Source organism: Microtus pennsylvanicus, chromosome 4 (assembly GCF_037038515.1).
Source record: "Microtus pennsylvanicus isolate mMicPen1 chromosome 4, mMicPen1.hap1, whole genome shotgun sequence".
In the NCBI taxonomy this organism is placed as follows: Eukaryota; Metazoa; Chordata; class Mammalia; order Rodentia; family Cricetidae; genus Microtus; species Microtus pennsylvanicus.
The window spans coordinates 63805606-63831225 of NC_134582.1; the positions used below are offsets into that span (position 1 = coordinate 63805606).

At 40.0% G+C, this 25620-nt stretch overlaps 2 pseudogenes; both read left to right on the plus strand.

Annotated features, from left to right (window-relative positions):
• The first annotated feature begins 469 nt into the window (after positions 1–469).
• Positions 470–1075, plus strand: LOC142849000 (cofilin-1 pseudogene; annotated as a pseudogene).
• Positions 1076–3430: 2355 nt separating this feature from the next.
• Positions 3431–25453, plus strand: LOC142849002 (heterogeneous nuclear ribonucleoprotein A3-like; annotated as a pseudogene).
• The last annotated feature ends 167 nt before the right edge of the window (positions 25454–25620 follow it).

The window sequence follows — 25620 nt, forward strand, 5'->3', positions numbered from 1 at the left end:
ATGCATTTACATATATGTAAATGAACAAACATTTTAATAACCTGCTCCTCCACAAACAGTGAAATGCTTAGTGCCTCCTGAACCTGTGTTTTTCTGTTTGAGGCTATATTTTAAAGCCTCAAAAATATCAGTGTATTAAGCATTCCCTGATCCAGAACACGCCGATGCACAATTGTCTACCATGCCCTTGAGAAGACCGTGATCCACACCTTAAAGTTGTACTTCAATCCTTCTTTAAAGATCTAAAAGGATTGTTTTTTCTGTTTTACTAATGTTTACAAAATAGTTTAAAAATCAATGTATGTAATGATCATATCTACTATTTGTTTTTTAAATTAAACACTTCAGAAATACACCAGGTTTAGCAAATTTTAAGGGTGAACAAGTACATTCAAAACAATTTTTATAGGTTCAGTCAGATCCCAGTAGCAGCCGCGGCAGCTCAGTTCTTCTGTAGCTCTCTCCCCATCTCCCTTTCGCTTCCAGAAACATGGCCTCTGGTGTGGCTGTCTCTGATGGTGTCATCAAGGTGTTCAATGACATGAAAGTGTGCAAGTCTTCAACGCCAGAAGTGAAGAAACGCAAGAAGGCAGTGCTCTTCTGCCTGAGTGAGGACAAGAAGAACATCATCCTGGAGGAGGGCAAGGAGATCCTGGTAGGAAATGTGGGGCAGACTGTGGACGATCCCCACACCACCTTTGTCAAGACACTGCCAGACAAGGACTGCCACTACGCTCTCTACGATGCCACCTACGAGACCAAGGAGAGCAAGAAGGAGGACCTGGAGTTCATTTTTTGGGCCCCTGAGAGTATACCCCTTAAGAGAAAAATGATCTATGCCAGCTCCAAGGATACCATCAAGAGGAAGCTGACAGGAATCAAGTGTGAATTAAAAGCAAACTTCTACGAGGAGGTCAAGGACCACTGCACCCTGGCAGAGAAACTAGGTGGCAGTGCCGTCATCTCCCTGGAGGGCAAGCCTTTGTGTGCCACCTCCAGCCCCCTGCCTGGAGCATCTAGCAGCCCAAGACCTGCTCATGGGTGTTTAAGGCTGCCCCTTTCTTGCCAGACCTGAGGGGCTAGGGGGATCTCAGCAGAGGGAGGGTAATACCTTCACCCCAGTTGACAAATGCCCCACCCTCACCCCCTGGACCGTCCTTCTCCCTCCACCCTGATAGTTCTGGCCTTCCCAAACTGCTTTTGAACTTCTGATTCCTCTTGGGTTGAAGCAGACCAAGTCCCTTCCCAGGTACCCAGTTTGGGGGGAGCCTGCCCTATTTTTTTATGACACCCCTACTCCTCATCCTCCTACCCCATGCTGCCAACTTTTAACCACAATAGTGACTCTGTGATTGTCTGTTTAGTTCCATGTGGAAATGAAATGTAGAAATGACCCTCCCTTACCAGATGGTTGCCCTCCCCTTCCCCTTGTTCTCAGCCACTCATGAAAGCAGGATCAGTAAGGGACCTTCAATTTAAAAATAAATAAATAAATAAAAAGGCTAATTAACAAAAAAAACCAAAATAATTTTTATATATATTCATGATCATTAATGAAGGCTGTATAAATGTTCTCCCACCATTACTATCTTAGAGTTTCATTGGCTCAGTTGTGCTTGATTCCACAATCACAAGTAAATATTTGTTTTGAAATAAGGCTTTTTACAAAATTAAAATAAAAGAGCTCTATCCTTTGTTCTTCTCTGTCAGCGCTGCCTTCTTGTTTAGCATCCATCATGAACACCAGGCCAGTTGGCATCTGACAGCTGGCTGCATTGGAACTCAGGGAGAGCAAGTGTCCTGTTGCAATGGAAAAGGGAGCATTGGCCTTTCATGATGTACTTCAGTGGGAGGATGCACCTCAAATCATGCCCATGAGTGATCCAATTCTGAAAGAATCAAGAATAAGAATATGAAGCTTGTGATAACGAAGGAACAATAAGGAAAATGGAGTCAGCATTATGAGGAACACTAAAGATAAGAGGAACAATAGAGAAATATAACAAAGACCACAGTTTTGCCTAAAACCTGTGCTCAGATACTGTCTTAGTCGGGGCTTCTCTTGCTGTGATGAAATGCTGTGACCAAAATCAAGTTAGAGCGAATATTTATTGGCTTATGCTTGCACATCACAGTCCATCACTAAAAGAAGTCAGGGCAAGAACTCAAGCAGGGTCAGAACCTGACAGCAAGAGCTGATACAAAAGTCATGGAGGAGTGCTGCTTACTGACTTGCTCTTTATTGCCTGTTCATCCTAATTTCTTAAATAACTCAGGACTACCAGGCCAGAGATGGCACTACCCATAATGAGCTGGAACCTCTCTCATCAATTGGTAATAAAGAAAGTTACCTACAACTGGTCTCTTGGATGCATTTTCTCCGTTGATGTTCTCTCCTTTCAGATAACTCTAATTTGTGTCAGGTTGATATGCAGCTAGCTGACACAGATACCTCCAGTGCAAAGAAAGTATCTATAGAATAAAATATGTTGAAAGGGTTTACAATCTACTAAAGCATGCCATGGTTGGTCTAGTTCTGTAATAGAGATTTGTAAGCATTAAGCATTGAAATGACTTCAAGTTGCACAGGTATATGTTTACTCCTTCAATCCCTAAAGTGCACCCATTCACATTCTGATGACATATTATATTAAATAAAGGTTTTTTAAACAGGCATGGTGGTACACACTTGTAATTCCAATAGAAAGAAAAGTATTTCATAGCTGAGGGAGGGTAGTAAAGGAAGGATAGGGCCAGGCAGGGAGAAGAGAAGAGAAGAGAAGAGAAGAGAAGAGAAGAGAAGAGAAGAGAAGAGAAGAGAAGAGAAGAGAAGAGAAGAATGGAGAGGACAGGAGAGAAGAGAAGGATGACAAAGGAGGCAGAGGAGAAGAAGTAAGAAGAAAAGTTGATTGGTTCAGAAATCTTTCTAAGAAAACATTTCCAAGATTTTCTGAACATGCCCTCATGTTTTGAGAAGCCCCTCTGAAATGATTCTAAAAATGCTGACATCACTATAAACCTCTTTTGTCCCTGACATTATGGATTTGATCTTGGTTCCAGATACAACAAGAGGAAAAGAAAACTGGATGCTCAGTCACAATGTTCCCACTAACAGCTAACATAAAATTATGAATCATTAAACAAGATGTCTTGGATTTGGAGTGATACTCAGCTGTCAAGAGAGATTGATACAAAGCTCTTAAGCGCTTATTACTCTTCAAGAGAACTGAATTCAACTTGCAACACCCACATTCAGAAACCCACAACAACCTGTAACTCCAATTTCTTGAAATTTGATATCTGGCCTCCATATTCCTCACATACACATACAGACAAAAATAAAATGTAAGATAATTTTTAAGTGAAAATCTTTATCACTGTGATATTTTTTAGTGAAATAATGTGACCACAGACAAGCATTAGATGGAGCATGGGGAACCCCTTGGAAGAAGGGGAGGAAGAATTGTAGGAGCCAGAGGGGTTGAGGAAATCCGGAGAACGTGGCCCTCAAAATCAACTAAACAGAGCTTATAGGGGTTCAGAGACTGAAGTAACAGTCATGCATTGGTCTGAGCTAAGTCCTCTGCATGTGTGATATGGTTGTTTTGCTTGGGATTTTTGTGAACTCTCAATAGTGGGAATGAGGAGGGGGCCACTCTGACTCCTTCACCTGCACTTGAGACAGGTTTCCTCCTACTGAGTTGCCTCATTCAGCCTTGACATGAGGGTTTGTGGTCTTAGTGCGCTTGTTATGCTGTGTCCAGTTGATATCTGTGAGAGGCCTGCTCTTGTTTATAGGGCAACTAAGGAGCGGTAGATCTCAGTGAGAGGGGATGGGGGGGGGGGGGTCCTGAGAACAGTGGAATTCTGGGAAACTGTGGTTGGTATGTTTTGTATGAGAAAAGAATAAATAAAAAGGAAATATAATGAGAGAGTGTAAATTGACCATTGCTACAAATTGAAAGCTCCCACCTCTTAACTATTGTACAACTACTCTAATAAACACTCCCATTGGTGAGTACCTTGACAGACTTAAAACTCCAGGATAGAATTGACAATTCTCATTACCAGGACCTCCTGAAGACTTGTTAATTGTGACTGTGATTATGAGTATGTAGCTTTCTGTCCACAAGAAAATGGGCTAGCATGACCACAATTAACTTGTGGCCCAAAATTAATTATTGAGATCATTCTATAACAACCAGTTCAAGCCACCTTTAAGTGCTATAATAGACAACTCTTTTATTGTATAAAATATTTTTTCCAGTTTTTCTTTAATTATGACTAATGCAAACACATATACATTAATATATGCAGAGTACAAATAAAATGATAGGAGTATCAGACCTTGGAACTATCTTTGTGACTGGCTTTTCTTAGGCACTGTCTCACATTCCCCGCTGACCAAGGGATATGGTTTAAACAGAAGGCAAAAAGGGATTTTCTAAAACTTGAAATTTAAAGAGTATTAGAGTATTTATGTAACAACACACAGGTGTAGTAGTAGGAGCGGCGGGGCTGCATTCGCAGCCCCAGCACCCAGACGCCCACATGGCTAGCTTTAGCTTATGCCCCGAAATAATTACACGGAAACTGTATTCTTTTAAACACCGCTTGGCCCATTTCTATCTAGCCTCTTCTAGGCTAGCTCTTGCACCTGGACTAGCCCATTTCTAATAATCTGCTGTAGCCCATGAACTGGCTTACCAGGAATGATCTTAACCTGCATCTGTCTGGAGTGTGAGAATCATGGCGACTCTCTGACTCAGCTTCTTTCTCCCAGCCTTCCGTTCTGTTTACTCCACCCACCTAAGGGTGGGCCTATCAAATGGGCCTAGCAGTTTCTTTATTGCTTAATCAATGAAATCAACAGATTGATATATGACACTCCCCCATCACACAGGTTCTCAATTTCTAGCCTAGCACTATTCCCCCCTCAGTCTGAAATCTTTGAAATTGCTTCTTTGCACTACATCAGAAGTCTTTTCTCTTTGGTGTACTGTGCACTTCCATGGGCATGCTGGAATGCATCTCACAGTACTTGGGCAATGCAGGTTATGTTTTGGTAGAACACATGACTAGACCAATGAGTCAATATCTGAAATTTGTAGGCTGTGTTGGTCAAAAAAGTAACTGTGAGGATGTGGACAGTGCGCTGGGAGAGAAAACTGGGGAAATGGGAAAAAGAAAGAAGGAAATATACAATGAAGAATGGGCTACTGAAGATCAAGGTCTAATGGCTCACAATGTGATTACACCTTGGCTGCCAAGATTTTACCAAAGAGGAATCTACAAATCTTTTGGAACACATAGCCATCTGCAATGCTGCCTGACTCTTCCCTTAAAATGCCTTCCAATTCCATGTATAACGCAATGTGATAGTGAACTGGAAGGGGTTCAGATGAAATAGGTCTGAATTAAAATCGTCACTGTCATTTTCCTACGCCAAGGCCTTGTGTACCCCTTCCAGAAGCATAGCCTTGGAGGTAGCTCGTCCCTACAGAGAATCACCCACCTCTACGACAAAACATAGGACAGTCTACTGTAGCCATAGCATCCCTTGCCTTATAACTTACTCTCTTAAAGAGGCTTCTTCCAGCTCTTGTTTCTATTTGTATGTTATTGAACTTTCTCAACATTGTTGAGCTACCTAGAAAATTACTATTTTCATTCTTCTCCAACCACCGTTCTTCTCAAGTAAAGAGATCATGCTTGCTTTCCTAGGTTAGGGTAGAAGATCTTTAATAAATATTTATATGTTTTTGAAACAAACTTTTAACCTCTCAGAGTGTCTTCGTTTTGTTTACCTGAAATATATGGATAATAGTGTAATAGAATACATTTTCAACATTAAAATAATTGGATTAGCTGGGCGGTGGTGGTGCACACCTTTAATCCCAGCACTCGGGAGGCAGAGGCAGGCGGATCTCTGTGAGTTCAAGGCCAGCCTGGTCTACAAAAGCTAGTTCCAGGACAGGACCCTCCCCCCCCAAAAAAAAAACCTATGGAGAAACCCTGTCTCGAAAAATCCAAATAATAATAATAACTGGATTATATTGGATTAATATGTCTTTTATAAAAAAAAATAAAGCTCCTTAGACAAGAAATGGTGAAGGACATATTTTACAACTGAAAGTCTCTTACTTCCTTCCATGTGACTTCACAGAAATTGTTACTGAGATTTTGTTATAATTTGATCATGTCTCCAACCTATTTTCCTAAAATTGTCTTTCCTCCAACCACTTAAATTTACTTCATTTTTAAAAACAGATTGGACCTATTTACACATTATTGCTTCTGTATATCCATATGGTTTATTCATGAATGTCAATCACCAGGAAAATACTGTGCTCATGTAATTGACACCAAACACTGAAATTAAATAGTGCCTGCTACAGCTCGCAAGGTGGAGCACAGGGAGAGAAAAGAGGATTAATCAGTGCAGCAAGAAATCCTTGCTTCTCACCAAGAGGAAGCTGCTCTGTGTTCTGACTCCTCGGAGTATTAAGCTTCCTCAAAAACACGTGCATAAGGAAGTTCTTGCTCCTTGGAGCAATTAAGGGCCCAGCAGCCAACCCCGAAGAGCTGGAAAGTCATGTCAGCAGAGAAGCCATTGAAAATAATAAGCAATTAGGGCTGGCATTTTACAGAGCATAATTGAGAGATGATACCTTCTTAAAAGCCCCCACTGATTAAAACTCAGTCTCTATAGTGAACTTCATGAACTGAAATAAGCACTAACAATTTTCCTATACATGATGCAAATGACCTTTCGACAATAAATGGAGGTGCTGGCAAGATGGCTCAATGGGTAAAAGCACTTGTTACCACACCTGACCAGCTGAGTTCAATCCTCTGTAACTCTCAGAGCCCTCCTCAAAAGTGGTGTGAGCAGAAGGAAGCCATCACTCTACTTGTCAGTGGAAAAGAGTTTCATGTTAAGTTTATTTCCTATGGGCTATGTGCTGCTGTATATCTTTGAGAGACCCTCAAATAAGATCATGGATTTGAAAGGGGGGTTGGGGTAAAACAAAGGACAGGGGTGAGGTAGGACAGAATGAGGTCACTGGCAGAGAAAAAGAAAGTGAGACAAAGTATGGACATATTTAACAGAAACAGGAGAACGTGGTGATTGATTTTCATGGTCCTAATGAAATGGATGAAGAGGTGAAAAACAACGCGATCAGATTTACAACCTGAGCCGAGTACATGACACTGGTGTTCCATGAGTTATGGGACAAGAGTTGGTTTGTGGGAAGGAAAGGGCAGAAACGTGCTCTGTGTTGAATCGTGTGCTCATTTGTAATAATTGTGTATAATGTTCCACAGAGGTGGACATACAGATGTGTACTTTAGGGCGAGATAGGCATAAAGGTCAAAATCGGGGGAGTTACAAAGTGGTATAGAGTCTTCACACTGTAAACATTTATTGATTCTATATTGTGCATCCTCCCCATACCTAGCTGATTACACCTCCTTTATGCTTCTAACTGCTTCAGCGTCTCACTCCACCACTATTCAGTACTACAGCTCTGCATCCTACTCACCCTCTCTGCCTCATTTTTTAATGTAACTTTTATAGTCTGGCACTTCTCTTGTCTTCAGCATGTAATTAATCAAGCAAAACAGTCATTTATTGGCCACAATCCTGTTCTTCTCACAGAATTGCATATGCTTCCTCTTTTCCAGACATTCTAAAGCATGGCTTCTTGAGAAACTACAATTCAGTAACTCTTTATGGTGCTCAACTACAGGAGCTGAAGGCACCACTACTTAACCACTCTCTCATCCAATGAAGCATAACATACATACATACATACATACATATATATATGTGTGTGTATATATATATATATATATATATATATATATATATATATATATATATACTCTTGTTAACTACTGTTTTATATTGATGAGTCCTAGCTCTAGACCTCTGACCCAGAACTCCACAAAGGAGACCACATAAGAAGATGAAATTGTATCTCTTTAGACAGGCATCCTCTGTTCTTGAAAATTTTTTGTAAGTTTAGTAAGTATAGAGTGTTGCACCAGCAGGCAGGGCACCTGTGCTCTCTGTTGCATCTAGTTCCTGGTCCAGAATGCTGTCCTTCCTCCATCTCTTACTGTGTGCTTTTCCACTTCGTTTTAGGACAAGCACACAACTTACTTCTCGAATGGGCATTTCACCAACCATCCCTTTGCCTTGATTCTAGTCAAGTCACTGTAGAACCCTCCAGATCATAAGACGCGTAGAAGGTTCCACCCTGCAGGATGGAAATCCTGGATTGCAGATGAAGCTGGTCTAGCATTCAGTGTCCAAAAGATTCACTCTCTCTTGTGTCTGGACACAGAAGGAGAGTGTGTTGATTTGTTATCAGGGTCTATGTTGGGCAGCGGAGCGAGAAGTAGCAACCTCAGGTCGGTACTCACTGTGCATGCTGCAGCTCTAAAGATGTGCTAAAGTGAATTGTTGCACATCTGGATTTTAAATGGCCTGCACCTAAAGTCAGATTTCAAATAATCAACAACTGAACTCTATTCATTGTAGTCCAATAAACACATATAATGATCAATAACTATTTGATGAGGAGGAGAGGTGTTGCCAGTGGAATAAATTTTAAGAGTGGAAACAAAAGTAATGTACAAAGTTTCTTAAAAGGGGAATTGAAAATCTTATTATCTGTTCTCTGAAGATACATTCCTAAATTAAATCACCTGCTCTTACAGACCCAGATGGGAAGACAATATTTTTAGAGAACACATTTTCTTTTTGAGTCTTATGTAATCTCCTTTTAAAATCCAATCAGTCTTAAAGTGTATGCTACAGTTTAAATGACTTCTACAAAACTACAACCTTTATTAAAACCCAAACATTTGTCCAACTGTGTTCATAGCAGCATTATTTGTAATAGCCACAACCTGGAAACAACCTAGATGCCCTCAATGGAAGAATGGATAAAGAAAGTTTGGCACAGTTACACATTAGAATACTACTCAGCAGTAAAAAACAATGACATCTTGAATTTTGAATGCAAATGGATGGAAGTAGAAAACACTATCCTGAGTGAGATAACCCAGACCCAAAAAGTTGAATATGGTATGTACTCACTCATTAGTGGATTCTAGCCATAAACAAAGGACATTGAGCCTATAGTTTGTGATCCTAGAGAACCTAAGTAATAAGGTGAATTCAAACAAAAACATAGATTCTCCTGGAAAATGGAAGCAGACAAGATCACCAGGCAAAAGTTGGGAGCATGGAGGTGGGGGTAAGGTGGGGTAAAGGGAGAAGGAAAGAGAGAAGGAAGGAGAGGGTTGGGGAGAACTTGGGAGAGTGGGATGGATGAGATGGAGGAAGGACAGATATGGGAGCAAGGAAGAAGATATCTTAATTAAGGGAGGCACTGTGGTATTGGCAAGAGGCTTGGCTCTAGAGGGGTTACCAGGTGCCCACGGGGATGTCCTCAGCTATGACCCTGGGCAGTGGAGGAGAGGGTACCTGAACTGGACTTGTTTCATAGTCAGACTGATGGCTGTCTTGAATATCACCATAGAACCTTTGTCAGGGGACAGATAGAGACAGAGACAGAGACCCACATTGGAGCACTGGACTGAGCTCCCAAGGTCCAGTTGAAGAGCAGAAGGAGGGAGAACATGAGCAAGGAAGTCAGGACTGCGAGGGGTTGGTCCACCCGCTGATACAGTGTCCCTGAGCTAATGGGAGCTCACCAAATCCAGCTGGACTGGAACTGAACAATCATGGGATCAAACAGGACCCTCTGAATTTGGCTGACAATTGGGGCAGACTGAGAAGCCAATGATAATGGCAGTGGGATTTGTCTCTACTGCATGTACTGGTTTTTTGGGATCCTAATCTATTTAGATGCACATCTTCCTAAGCCTGGATGAAGGGGGGAGGGCCTTGGACTTCCCACAGGGCAGGGTACCCTGCCCTCTCTTAGAACTGGAGGGGGAGGAGGAAGGATGAGTTGGGGAGCAGGAGGGAAATGGGAGGAAGGGAGGAAGTGGAAATTTTAAATGGTATTATTTATAAAGCGATAAAAAAATAAAAAATAAAACCCAAGTTGAACTTGAAATATCCCCACCCATTTCAGTAAAATGAAAAGAAAAGGTTCATTCATACTTCTGAATATATTTTACAAGAAATGAGTTGTGTGCAGAGTGCTATGCTAAAAGTATAACACAGAAGTGAAAATGACATAAGCAACAAATATGTCAAAGACAAATTTTCTCAATGCTCTTTATCTTTAGAGACCTGTTCTAATGCACATATTCTTAGGGGTTTTGTGCAGTTAACATAACACAGAAAGCATACAGGTGAAAGGTCTAGGTGTACTGAAACCTGAAACCATGAATCAGACAATTTAATATTTTAATTCAATTTCTTAGTATATATCATTGTGTGGTGTGTGTGTGTGTGTGTGTGTGTGTGTGTGTGTGTACATGAGGAAATTGCAGAAAGGTATCGCTGTCTCCTCCTCTACCTCTCCTCCTTATTCTGTACAGACACAGTCCCTTACTGAAGCTAACAGTCATTTTGGCTAGGGTAGCTGACCAGTGAACCGCCCCACTTATGTGTCACCACCCACAACACCAGGGGTTACAGACACTCGTGGACAGTCCAGTTTTTCTGCATGTGTGCTGGGGACTCCAACTTAGGTCATTATGCTTGCACAGTGAGCACTCTTCCACTGAGCCGTTCCCTTCCTGTTTACACTCATTGCTATTTATAATGCCTTTTGTATGTGTTTTGTCAAACTAATGGCTACTGGAAAGAAACAATATCATGATTTTCTATCGAGTCTCAATGTCTGTAATTACTAAGCTTAGCTTCATAAAATTTCTCCTTTACTCCATGCTATGCTACTTCTCTATACACGAAGAAATATGTTGCAGTACAGGTAAAGAATCTTTTATAAATATATTTCTGAAATAATAGCAAAAATGGTATTGAAAACAGCACTTATGTTGGGCTTGATACTGGAGAGAACACAATCCTCAAGATCAAGGAGGATATATTTTCTATCGCTCTCTATTACTTTCTCTGTTATTTCAGGTAAATTCTTTAATCTCAATGTGACTTTGGTTAAGAGTCTCATCTGAGCCGGGTGGTGGTGGCGCACGCCTTTAATCCCAGCACTCGGGAGGCAGAAGCAGGCGGATCTCTGGGAGTTTGAGGCCAGCCTGGTCTACAAGAGCTAGTTCCGGGGACAGGCACAAAAGCTACAGAGAAACCCTGTCTCGAAAAAATCCAAAAAGAAAAAGAGTCTCATCTGAAAAATGAGACTACATGGAGTCTCAAAATATCTAATCTATATGGAGTAGAGAGAGTCTGTCACCAGGTGGAATATTTGAAATACTTTCTGGATCCTTTTGGAAGTCCCAAACAATAACATGACTTTCTTAGCAATTTATCAGCAAATAATTTTGTTATGTTTTTCTGTGTTTCAAAATGGGTACTATCTCAGGTCCTGTTAAGGTTATTGCTATCTGGATTGTATGCCTGAACAAAACTGCAGTGTTCTCTTCAGGCAAATGATGGATTTTGAGAATGGGGTGTATGAATGAATAACCAATCCCCAGATACCTTGGCATTTCATTATTTACTGAACATTAATCTATTAATTAATTATCAACACAAGTATTTCATTATTTCTGTCAGTTGACATTGTGATGCTTCAATAATACTATGACTGGGACTAATGTAGCACCACAATGAAACCCTCAAGTAATGGGTTTTATGTAAGTCTCATAACAATAACCTGAAAACTTCTCTTGTAAGTCAAGGCCAGGACTTTCTGAATAAAAATAACACTAATATGCTCACTGAAGCTGCAGTTTGGGATAGTGAAACTTTATTTTATCAGATGTTCTAATGACATGAAATTCTATGAAAAAAATTAAATCCTGATATGAAATTGATGACACCTGGAGACAGATGATTTGGAAAGCTAAATTTAAAATGAACCATTGAGCTAAATGCATAAAAGCTATGGGTTTAACTACCTTCCCTGAGTGTGCTTTGTTAATTTTGTTTGTTTTCTATGACTGCTTATATTGCCACGATGTTTTTAATACTAAATCTGTAGATGTAAAAATGAGGCCTGTTCATTTCATGGCTACAGTTTCTGAGGAGCTGTAGCCTTTATTTAATTCAGATTGAAAGGGTTTTGAAGTACTGATTACTCTCCTGTTGGCCAAACCAATTCTTGTGCAATTGAGAAAAAAAAACTAATGACAAACTTGAACTGATAATGAAGGTGACTTTTCTTCTCCTGTCCCTAATGTCTTCTTAAGAAGAGTAGCTATCAGACCTTGTCTGCCACATCTGTAATTGTCATTTATATTTCCATCATCAACTACAAGTTTCAATGCCATGGTGTTAGATAAAAGAAAACAAAATCACACTATGCCATGAATAGTTATTTCAAAACCTGTAATAATTTTTACAGTGTTGAATTTTATATTATCCCCAACAAGCAATCTATGTAGAAACAAAATTATCAAGAAACTGAATCTTGGGATAATTTACTGTCTTGCTTGAGACTAATCGTAACACTGTTTTTCCTCCCACCTGTATGGTTGACAGTGATAATATAGTCTATGTAACCATTTCCATCAGAGCCAATGAGCCGTAGCGTTTATATGGAAGAAAGAAATGAGATTGCACTGATATTAGGTCTACTGGAAATTTTGCAAAACGAACACCTGGTTTAATCTCCATTTTTATGTCTTTTTCCTCAAAAGTTTGAAAGAGGCAAAAATGTCTCTAGAAAGAAATTGAAAAATAATCTATTCTACTTCAACTATTTTTTCAACAAGAAGCTTAACAGAGCTTCCTAAGCTATTTGTCAGCTTCAATTAGAACTAATATGATAATTATGACTGCACAGTGATTAACATACATCCATGTAGTTCTTTCATGTGAACTCAGCAAAGCAGTAATCAATCTGCTATTCTAATACCCTGAAGGAAGAGAATCCACCATTACAGAAGGACCCAGATCCTTCTCAAATGTTTGGATAACAGAAAGCCTGAAACTCTAAGTGATCCATAATTTAATAGCTCTTTTCATTTATTTATATTTTTGAAGATTTTTTATGTTTAATTAATTGTGTGCCTGCATGTCTGAATGTGAGTTTGTTCACTAGAGGGTTGGTGTCTATTGAGGCCACAGCCATCAGATGGGCCAGAAGCTGGAGTTACTGGTGGTTGTGAGCTACCCGCAACGAATATATAAATTGGTGTTCCCTTATATAAGTAACTCGGTGCCACTTTGTCACCTGTGAGTCCTACATTTTCGCATGTATAATGAGCACAAATGAGCTAAAGCTCTGAACTACAATTATAGTACATTTTCTTTCACACATAAAAATACAAAATGATGCTTTTAGGAAGAACAATCCCAACACTCTGCATACAGAAATGAACCACACACACAGGCATATGATGATCTCCAAAGCATGAACTAACATCTGTCCTAAAACATCTTAGTGGCTGAGAAGAAAAAAACCACATTGTGATAGCATTAATTTGCTTATATTGATGTTAATGTTTCAGTAATACCATATCCAGAAAACATAAACTGTCTATATTCTTATCACATATAATACAATGTACATAATGATTTAGTGAGTATTACACTGTTTTCCAATATATAATCAGATGAATTAATCTTTGCAAAATATGGTGAGAAACATATTTGAATACATTCCCATCTTCAGTAAAACTTAGTTTAGTAGGCTTAATTTATTGATTTGCTTTAAATCCACTTGAGTGAAAGATGTTCTCACGGCCAGAGTTACAGCAGGAAAGAAACACGACACTCCCAAGTTCCACAGAGCCATTTTCAGGGGACTTGCTTGTAATGCAGCTCTGTTGAACTGTTGCCAACAAATCATGAGGCTGGACCTCTTGAGACCTGAAAATAAAGTGGTGGATTCCAGAATGTTGAGAAGAAAAAGAGCATCTCAAGAGAAGATGTGGCCTTAGACACAAATACATCTTGCCATGGCAGGCAGGGAGCCAGAGGGTAAATTCCTACTTGAAGGTATTCTGCCTCCCACCTCCCAAGGCTTTATTACCCATGCTCATTTATAAACTGTACAAGTCAGAAAGCAAGGGGACCATTGACTGCCTAAACTTATGGAGGTCAGTCCCCTGAATCCAGAGCCAGACCAGGAATTGGAAAAATAACTCTACTGGAGCCAATAGAAGACTCTTGGCACAGCTGAAATAAAATTCAAACCTTCTATACAGGAGACATGTTAGAAATACAAGAGCTTGTGCAAACCTATTACTCTAACTACAATCCTTAGAATCCACATAAAAATCTGGATGTAGTAACAAGTATATTTAATCCCAACACTCCAATTGAGAGAAGGGAACCAGAGACTAGGAATCAGCCAGACGCCAGTGACCAGGGAGCCTGTAGTACCCTGCACTACATAAGAACAAGAGAGATCTTGCCTCCTCAGAACAAATGTGCAAGGCAAGACCTGATGCCCTAAAGGTTTTTTGTTGTTGCTGTTTTTTTTTATTCTTTGGTTTTTGTTCGTTTAGTTGATTGGTTTGGTTGTGTAACACAGGGTTTCATTGTGTAGCAGCATTGGCTGTGCTAGAACTAGTTCTATGGATTGGGCTGGCCTCAAACTCACCGAGACCCACCTGCCTTTGCTTCTTGTATGCACCACTAATGCCTGGATGAAAAGTTTTTAATCTAAATTCCTTCTATATGCCCAATGTGTCATGTATACCTGAACTTAACACACACACACACACAAAAACTAAAACAGAGAAAAAAGAAACCACTTAAGTTTTTTGTTTTTGTTTTTGTTTGTTTGTTTGTTTGTTTTGGGATTTTTTGGTTTTTTGTTTTGTTGTTTGTTTGCTTTTTCCCAGACATGATTTCTCTGTATCTTTGTAGCCTGTCCTGGAATCCTGGAACTCACTCTATAGACCAGACTGGCCTCAAATTTACACAGATTCACCTGTCTCTCTCTCTCCTAAGTGCTGGGATTAAAGGTGTGTGCCACCACCACCCAGCAAGCATTTTTATTAAAAACTTTTACTTTTCATTTTACATACCAACCCCAGTTCCCCTCCCTCCTCTTTTCCTGTCCACACCCCCTTACAATCTCCCTCCCACCCCTCAGAGAGGGTAATGTCTTCCTTGGGTAGTCAACAAAGTCTGGCATACCAACTTCAGACAGAGCTAATCCCCTCCACCTGTATCAAGGTAGAGCAAGATACCCTACCGTAGAGAGTGGGCTCCAAAAAGCCAGTTGATGCACCTGGAATAGGTGCTGGTGCCACTGCCAGACTCACCTGCAACAGATCAAGTCACGTAACTGTCACCCACAGTCAGAAGTTTCTAGGTAAGTCCGCAGATTAATATAGGTTCCTCACCTGTCAATTTATAGTCCATGAGCTACCACTAACTTGGACAAGCTGTTTCTGTGGTTTTCCCCATCATCTCTTGATTCTCCTTGTTCAGATGATCCTTCCTCCCTCTTTTCAGCTGAACTCCAGGAGCTCATTCCATGGCTTGGCTTTGGGTCACTGCATCTCCTTCCATCAGTTACTGAATGTAGGCTTTATGAGGACAATTAGGGTAGTCACTAATCTGATTAAAGGGAAAGGCCCTTTCAGATACCATCTCCACTATTCCTAGGATTCTTAGCTGTGGTCATTCTTGTGAACTCCTAAGAATTTATCTAACACCAGTTTTCTTCCCTTTATCAAAATATCTCCTTTGTTGCTCTCCCCTCCATCCTTCTTTAACTCAGTCTTCTTGATTCCTCATGTTCCCATCCCCTAACCTTTCCCTTATACTCTCTTCCAGTTTACCCAGATGATCTTAACTATTTTGTATTCTGGGATTCTCCATGTGCATCCCTTTTAGGGTCCCCATTTTTACCTAGCTTCTCTGGGAATGTGGATTAAAGCCTGGTTATCTTTTGCTTTAATAACCACTTATGAGTAAATACATACCAAGTTTATCTTTCTGGGTGTGGGTTACCTCATTAAAAATGTTTTTTTCTAGTTCTACCATTTGCATACAAAAATTAAAATGCCATTGATTTTACCGTTGTGTAATACTCAATTGAGTAAATGTACCACATTTTCTTTATCCATTCTTCGGTTGAGGGCTATCTAGGTTGTTCCCAATTCCTGGCTATTACAAATAATGCTACTATGAACATAGTTGAGCAAATGTCCTTGCAGTATGGTAGTTCATCCTTTTAATATATGCCCAGGAATGTTATTTCTGGGTCTTGAGATAGACTGAGTCCCAATTTCTGAGAAACTGCCATACTGATTTCCAAAGTAGCTGTACAAGTTTGTGATCCCATCAGCAATGGAGGCATATTCCCCTTACTTTACATTCTCTCTAGCATAAACTGTCATCAATGTTTTAGATGTTAATCATTCTTATAGGTGTAAGATGGTATCTCAGAGTTATTTTGATTTACATTTCGCTGATGGCAAAAGATGTTGATCAGTTCCTTAAATGTCTTTAGGTCATTTGAGTTTCTTCTGTTGAGAATTCTCTGTTTAGATCTAATCCCATTTTTAATTGGATTATTTAGTATTTTAATGTCTAGTTTCTTGAGTTATTAATATATTTTGGATATCAGCCCTCTGTCAGATGTGGTGTCAGTGAATATTTTTCCCATTCTCTAGGTTGTCACCTTGTCTTATGGACTGTATACTTTGCCTTACAGAAGCTTCTCAGTTTCAGGAGGCCTATTTATTTATTGTTGATCTCAGTGTCTGTGTTACTGGTGTTATATTTAGGAAGCGGTCTCCTGTGCCCATGTGTTCATAGATACTGCCCATTTTCTCTTCAATGAGGTTCAGTGTGGCTGGGTTTAGGTCTTTGATCTGTTTGGACTTGAGTTTTGTGCATGGGGATAGATATGGATCTATTTGCATTCTTCTACATGTCAACATCCAATTATGCCAGCACCTTTGTTGAAGATGCTTTCTTTTTTTCCCCATTGTACAATTTTGACTTCTTTGTCAAAAATCAGGTGTTCATAGGTGTGTGGATTAGTATCAGGATCTTCAATTCAGTTCCTTTGATCCACCTGCCTGTTTTATACCAATACCAGGCTAATTTTATTACTGTAGCTCTGTAGTAGAGCCTGAAGTCAGGGATGGTGATGCCTTTGGAAGTCCCTTTATTGTTTCAGATATCCTGATTTTTTTGTTTTTCATATGAAGTTGAATATTTTCTTTTGATGTCTGTGAAGTATTGTGTTAGGATTTTGATGGGGATGTATAGAATCTGTAGATTGCTTTTGGTAAGATTGGATCTTAAACCATGTTGATCCTACCTATCTAAGACCATAGGAGATCTTTCCATTTTCTGATGTCTTCTTCAATTTCTTTCTTCAAAGACTTAAAGTTTTGCACTTGTTAAGTTAAATTTACCCCAAGATATGTTATTTGTTGCTATTGTAAATGTTGATGGTTCTCTGATTTCCTTTTCAGCCTGTTTATCATCTGTATATTCGAGGGCTACTAGGTTTTTTTGTTGGTTTTTTTAAGTTAATATTGTATCCTGCTGCATTACTGAAAGTGTTTATTAGTTGTAGAAGTTTTCTGGTAGAATTTTTGGGGTCACTTATGTATATTATCATATGGTCAGCTACTAGTGAAAGTTTCTTTTTTTTACATTTTATCCCCTTGATCTCCTTTTGTTGTCTTATTGTTTTAGCTAGAACTTCAAGGACTATATTGAATAAAAATAGGGAGAATGGACAGCCTTGTCTTATTCCTGATTTTAGTGAAATAGCTTTGAGTTTCCCTCCATTTAATTTGATGTTGGCTGTTGGCTTGCTGTATATTGCTTTTATTATGTCTACGCATATTCCTTATATTCCTGATGTCTCCACGAAGTTTATCATGAAGGAGTGTGGAATTTTGTTGAAATGTTTTTTTTTTCAGCATCTAATGAGATGATCATGTGCTTTTTTTTCCTTTCAGTTTGTTTATGTGGTGAATTACATTGACAGATTTTCATATGTTGAACCATTTCTGCATCTCTGGGATGAAGCCTACTTGGTAATGTTGGATGATTTCCTGACATGTTCTTGGATTCAGTATTTTATTGAGTATTTTTGCATCAGTGTTCATGAGGGAGACTGGTCTGCAATTCTCTTTCTTAGCTTTGTCAATGTGTGGTTTGGAGATCAGGGAAACTGTAGACTTGCAAAAGGAGTTTGGCAATGTTTGATTGGAAAATCTTTTTCCAAACTTTTACTCTTAGGTAATATCTGTCTTTGTAGTTGAGGTGTGTTTCTTTATTTTTTTATTTTTATTTTTTTTTTATTTTTTTGGTTTTTTTGAGACAGGGTTTCTCTGTGGTTTTGGAGCCTGTTCTGGAACTAGCTCTTGTAGACCAGGCTGGCCTTGAACTCACAGAGATCCGCCTGCCTCTGCCTCCCGAGTACTGTGATTAAAGGCATGTGCCACCACCGCCCGGCAGGAGGTTTGTTTCTTATATGCAGCAGAAGTATGGATTCTGTTTTCATATCTATTCCGTTTCTTTTCATAGGAGAATTGAGTCCATTGGTATTAAGGGATATTAATGGTCAGTGATTGCTAGTTCCTCTTATTTTTTTTTTTGTTAGTGGTTGTGGTATTGTGTGTGTGTGTGTTTCTCTTTATTGGGATTTGCCAGTGTGAGATTACCTATTTTCTGTGTTTTTGTGTGTGTAATTAACTTTTTGGGTTGGAGTTTTCTTTGTAGTACTTTCTGTAGGGTTGAATTTGTGGCTAGATATTGATTAAATCTGATTTTGTCATGGAGTATCTTGTTTTCTCTGTCTATGTTGATTGAAATCTTTGCTGGACATAGTAGTCTGGGCTAGCATTTGTGGTCTTTTAGTGTCTGTAGCACATCCATTGAGGACGTTTTGGCTTTCAGAGTTTCCATTGAGAAGTCAAATATAATTCTGATAGGTCTGGCCTTATATGTTACTTGACCTTTTTCCTTTGCAGTTCTTAATATTCTTTCTTTATTCTCTATGGTTAATATTTTGAGTATTATATGGCAAGGGGACTTTTTTTAGTCCAGTCTATTTGGTGTTCTGTAAGCTTCTTGTGTTTTCATAGGCATGTCCTTTTTTAGGTTGGGAAAGTTTTCTTCTGTGATTTTGTTGACTATGTTTTCTGTGCCTTTGAGCTGGAGTTCTCCTTCTTCAATTCCTGCTTCTCTTAGGCTCAATTTTTTTCATGGTATTTTCTGTTAAGAATTTGTTGAATCTTTGTCCAGCAACAGATGGAGATAGAGACAGAAACCCTCATCAGAGCAACGGACTGAGCTCCCAAGGTCCAGTTGAAGGGTAGAAGGGTGGAGAAGATGAGCAAGGAAGTCAGGACCAGGAGGGGTTGGTCCACTCCTGAGGCAATGTGCCTGTTCTAACGGGAGCTCACAAAATCCAGATGGACCGGGACTGAAGGAGCATGTGATCAAACAGTACTCTCTAATTGTGGCTGACAATGGGGGCTGACTGAGAAGCCATTGATAAAGGCACTGGGACTTGTTTCTACTTCATGTATGGGCTTTTTGAGACCCTAGTCTATTCGGATGCACAGCTTGCTAAGCCTGGATGTAGGGGGAGGGGCCTTGGATTTTCCACAGGTCAGGGTATCCTGCCCTCTCTTAAGACTGGAGGGGGGAGGGGAAAGGGTGAGTTGGGGAGCAGTAGGGGAATGGGAGGAGGGGAGGAAGTGTAAAATTTTTAATGGAAAAATAAAAAGAATTTGTTGAATTTAAATTTTTCTTTGACTGATGAAGCTATTTCCTCTATCATATCTTGAAAATTTGATATTCTTTCTTCCATCTCTTGTATTGTTATTTATACTTGATTCTGTATTTCATGATCATTATTCTTAGATTTTCCATTTCCAGATTTCCCTCAGTTTGCATTTTCTTTATTGCCTTTTTCTTCTGCTTCACCTGTGTTGCGTGCGATGTTCAAATTTTGCTATTGTAGAATCACTAGTTTCTGGTCGTGCTGTATTGCTTTTTATGTTGTTGAGTGTCTTCTTACCCTGTCGTGTACCCATTTCTTCTGCCAATCAGAACAGGTGGGGCCTGTGTTTGAGGATGGTCCGTTTTCCTCCAATTGGTATACTTGGCAACTGTGGCACTGTTGAATGATCCTTCAGATGTAAGCAGGACAGAGCCTTCGGTAACATTCCTCCAGGTGCCTATGGGCCCAAGACTCAGACTGTTGTTTTCCAGGTGCAGGCGTGGCTATGGCTCTAGTGATGGCTCTTCCACATGCAGGCAGGGTTGAGACTAAAGCTCCAGCAGATAATTTCTGGAGGCCACTGCTATAACAGTGGCTCACCATGCTGGTGAGCCTTTGCCTGGCCACCTGGCCTATCCACCATGCTGCTGTGGCTTCTCCTGGTCACCTGGCCCACCAGCTGTCCTGCTAAGCCTCCTCTTGGAAGCCTGACCCAATCACTGGGCTGCTGAGGGACCTAGACCACCTAATGAACAGGTTTTTTAAATGGGTGTACCAAGGATAATTAAACATTCAAAGTTGAACCTGAGAGTGCATACTTATAATTTCAGAATTTGGAAAACAGAAGCAGAAGGATTCCGAGTTCAAGGGAGACGTCGGTTACACTGTCCATAATGCCATCTTCATCTATAGGAGTCCCTGCCTAAAAACATGAAAGGAAGAAAAAATAAAAGAAGGAAGGAAGGGACGGAGGATAAAGAGTAAGCCAGAGAAGGAGAGACAGAAGATGGAGAAAGAGAAATACATTCATGTACAGTGGTACACTTACTGTTATAATGAATACAGAGAATTAGTAAATTGTTTTAAAAGTAAATTGTCTACTATCTATAAATTGAGTGAGCACAGACTTGAATCTCTTCCAAAACTTATTAACTAGTGATTTTAAACATATATAAAATGTATAAAAATAACCAATAATGTTCTATTTAAACCTGGTAGAATTTGACAAATGATCCTTAAGTTTTAGTGACTTAGCAGAACCATAAAAAATATCAAAATTCTTTGAATTTTCCATCTGACTTCAGTATGCCCCATGTTAACTCTTAACAGTTATTCACAAGCCTGAAGCCTTGGTGACATGAAGAGCTTGGTTCTCTACCATCAGCCTGCTGGACTACATACCCAGCAAGACACCTGCCTGGAATAATAGCTCTAGGATTTTCCTTGACCTCACATAGCTTTCCCGTTTTCAAGTTCATCTGTTTCATCAATCCTATTGCAACTTTTACAAGTTTCTATCTTCATATGTGTGCTCTGATAATGGCCCCTCTTCTTCTCACTTCCTTATATTCCCTTTGCCTTGTTTTCTAACTGATCTTTTGGAAACATGTATTAGTAAATCTTATTGGACCACATGTTCCTTTAATGAAAGCAATTTCCACATTTAAATATACATTCTACAACATCTTATTAATGCTAAACTCAGATCTATCCCATTCCATTAAGGATTAGTGTTATTTCATTTACTCCTTTATACTAATGTACAATTAAGTTGTGTTTTAATTAACTAAAATGTGATCAAAGGGATTATAGAGATGTCTTGATCTGTACAGTGTTTGCCACACAACCATGAGGACCTAAATTTCTATTCCCTGGACCAGTCTAAAAGGCCAGGCATGGCAGGATACATTTATAATTGCAACACTATGGAGGCAGAGACAGGAGGACCCATGAAGCTCATGAGCTTCAGGTTTATTGTGAGACCTGTTTCAGAAATTAAGGTTGAGGGCAGTTGAGAAATACATCAAAGATGGACCTTTGGCCTCCACAAGTATGTGTGTGTATGCTTACTGGCACAGAAATGAACACTCACATAAACATGTACATACACTACATAAATACACAGACACACGTTTTAAAATCCCACAAAAGTCATCTAAGAAATAGCTAGAACATTTTAGATTCATTAAATTAATCATTTAAACAGAGACTTTCAAAAGAACTATGAAACTATGTGAAGTTTACATGAATCCCATGATAATAGAATGCTGTTATTTTTTTCTCAATCTCAATGTATCTTAAGATCTCCCAGGACAAATCATATTAATATCTTGATTTGTTAGAAGACCCAGCTTTGTGCTCCCTTTCTGTGGACATCACACTGCTCCCTAGATCACTAGAAGCACACAGACTTTTGATATTGAGGTAATTGATACAGATTAACTATAGTAGAAATTTGAACATAGTCATGGCTGATATACTTAAAGCATAAAATTATTATGCATTTTAACATATTTTTAAAAATCTACACTGTTTTTTATGAAAGGGCATTAAAGGGAGACATGACCATGCTGTGATGGTCTCAAGGGTCAAGTTCGGATGGATCCTTCCCTGCTACTGCTCTCCCTCTTCCAGGGACAGAGGAGTTGTCTACAAAAACAGAAGACTGGAGGAAACACTTCCTCCCCAGCCCTCTCTCTGCTTCAGCCTGTTAGTACAAACTCTACAGGCTTTCTTTGAAGTTGAGTTTTTTAGAACAATTCTGTTTGTTTAAATACAAATTTAAGGTTACTATTAATACTTCAAAAATAAAAGAAACAGAAGATCCATACCAATGCTTTCCCCTCTCTCTTCCCCATCACATTTTTAAAAACTCTCAAAATCTGTAGTAAATAAATTCATTCACCTTAGATTAATCTAATGTTTTCCAAACCAGCTCAAAGTTCGTCTTCTTAGTTTTTCATCAGAATATCCATGACCTTGTTTAAGAGTTTTGCATGACATATTTAAGCAATATTTTAAGGCACTGAAATATCTCAATCATTTTATTGCATTATAAAAATGACCTAGGTTGGGGCTGGAGACATGACTCAGTGGTTAAGAGCACTGGCTGCTCTTCCAGAGGTCCTGCATTCAATTCCCAGCAACCGCATGGTAGCTGATAACCATCTGTAATGAGATCTAGCACCCTCCTCTGGCATGCGGGCATACACAGAGGCTGAATGTTGTATACATAATAAATAAATAAATCTTAAAAAAAAATACCTAGGTCCAATGATGGTTGTCATTTATCCCCTCTTCAAATTAAATTTGTAACTTCTACCTTTACTTTCCTGGTTTTCGTTTTCTTGTTGTTGGTGGTGGTGGTGGTGGGTTTTTGTTGTTGTTGTTGTTGTTGTTGGGTTTTTTTTGTTTGTTTGTTTTTCAAGGCAGGGTTTCTCTGTAGCTTTGGAGCCTGTCCCGGAACTAGCTCTTGTAGACCAGGCTGGTCTTGAACTCCCAGAGATCTGCCTGCCTCTGCCTCCTGAGTGCTGGGATTAAAGGTGTGTGCCACCACCGCCCGGCTTACTTTCCTGTTTTTTAAAAATAATTTTCGAGCCGCGCGGTGGTGGCGCATGCCTTTAATCCTAGCACTTGGGAGGCAGAGGCAGGCAGATCTCTGTGAGTTCGAGACCAGCCTGGTTTACAAGAGCTAGTTCCAGGACAGGCTCCAAAACCACAGAGAAACCCTGTCTTGAAAAACCAAAAAAAAAAAAAAAAAAAAAAAAACCACAAAAAAAAATCAAAAGGGAGGGCCATGATCCAAAGGAACCAAAACAGTTGAGGAAACTGTTTATTGGTGGTCTGAGCTTTGAAACCACAGATGATAGCTTAAGAGAACATTTTGAGAAATGGGGCACACTTACGGACTGTGTGGTAATGAGAGATCCCCAAACAAAACGTTCCAGGGGCTTTGGTTGTGTGACCTACTCTTGTGTTGAAGAGGTGGATGCTGCAATGTGTGCTCGGCCACACAAAGTTGATGGGCATGTGGTGGAACCAAAGAGAGCCGTTTCTAGAGAGGATTCTGTAAAGCCTGGTGCCCATTTAACAGTGAAGAATATCTTTGTTGGTGGTATTAAAGGGGATACAGAAGAGTATAACCTGAGAGACTACTTTGATTTTTTTTTAATTTATTTATCTATTAAGGATTTCTGCCTCCTCCCCGCCACCGCCTCCCATTTCCCTCCCCCTCCCTCGATCAAGTCCCCCTCCCTCATCAGCTCTAAGAGCAATCAGGGTTCCCTGACCTGTGGGAAGTCCAAGGACCACCCACCTCCATCCAGGTTTAGTAAGGTGAGCGTTCAAACTGCCTAGGCTCCCCCAAAGCCAGTACATGCAGTAGGATCAAAAACCCATTGCCATTGTTCTTGAGTTCTCAGTAGTCCTCATTGTCTGCTATGTTCAGCAAGTCCGGTTTTATCCCATGCTTTTTCAGACCCAGGCCAGCTGGCCTTGGTGAGTTCCCGATAGAACATCCCCATTGTCTCAGTGTGTGGGTGCACCCCTCACGGTCCTGAGTTCCTTGCTCTCGCTCCCTCTCCTTCCGCTCCTGATTTGGACCTTGAGATTTCTGTCCGGTGCTCCAATGTGGGTCTCTGTCTCTGAGACTACTTTGAAAAGTATGGCAAGATTGAAACCATAGAAGTTATGGAAGACAGGCAGAGTGGGAAAAAGAGAGGATTTGCTTTTGTGACTTTTGATGATCACGACACAGTGGATAAAATTGTTGTTCAGAAATACCACACTATTAATGGGCATAATTGTGAAGTGAAAAAGGCCCTTTCTAAATAAGAGATGCAGTCTGCTGGATCACAGAGAGGCCGTGGAGGTGGATCTGGCAATTTTATGAGTCGTGGAGGGAACTTTGGAGGTGTTGGAGGTAATTTTGGTAGTGGTGGAAACTTTGGTGGAAGAGGAGGCTATGGTGGTGGAGGTGGTGGCAGCAGAGGTAGTTATGGAGGTGGTGATGGTGGATATCATGGATTTGGAGGTGATGGTGGCAACTATGGTGGTGGTCCTGGTCACAGCAGTAGAGGAGGCTATGGTGGTGGTGGACCAGGCTATGGAAAACAAGGAGGTGGATATGGTGGTGGTGGAGGAGGAGGATATGACCGTTACAAGAAGGAGGAAATTTTGGTGGAGGTAACTATGGTGGTGGGAACTATAATGACTTTGGAAATTATAGTGGACAACAGCAATCAAATTATGGACCCGTGAGAAGGGGCAGTTTTGGTGGAAGAAGCTCAGGCAGTCCCTGTGGTGGTGGCTATGGATCAGGTGGTGGAAGTGGTGGATATGGTAGCAGAAGGTTTTAAAAAAAAACAGCAGAAAAGGACTACAGTTCTTAGCAGGAGAGAGAGCGAGGAGGTGTCAGGAAAGCTGCAGGTTACATTGAGACAGTCGTCCTAAATGCATTAGAGGAACTGTAAAAATCTGCCACAGAAGGAGCGATGATCCACAGTCAGAAAAGTTACCGCAGCTTAAACAGGAGGCCCTTCTTGTTCAGGACTGTCAGAGCCTCAGTGTGCAAAAAGTGCAGCTATTGATTACTGCAATGTAGTGTCAATTAGATGTACATTCCTGAGGTCTTTTATCTGTTGTAGCTTTGTCTTTCTTTTTCTCTTTTCATTACATCAGGTATATTGCCCTGTAAATCGTGGTAGTGGTACCAGGAATAAAAAATTAAGGAATTTTTAACTTTTCAGAAAAAATAATAATTTTCACACTTAATTGGAAGAGTACAAGATAATGATTAGTCTTTGTATTGGTGGTGGCACATGTGTGT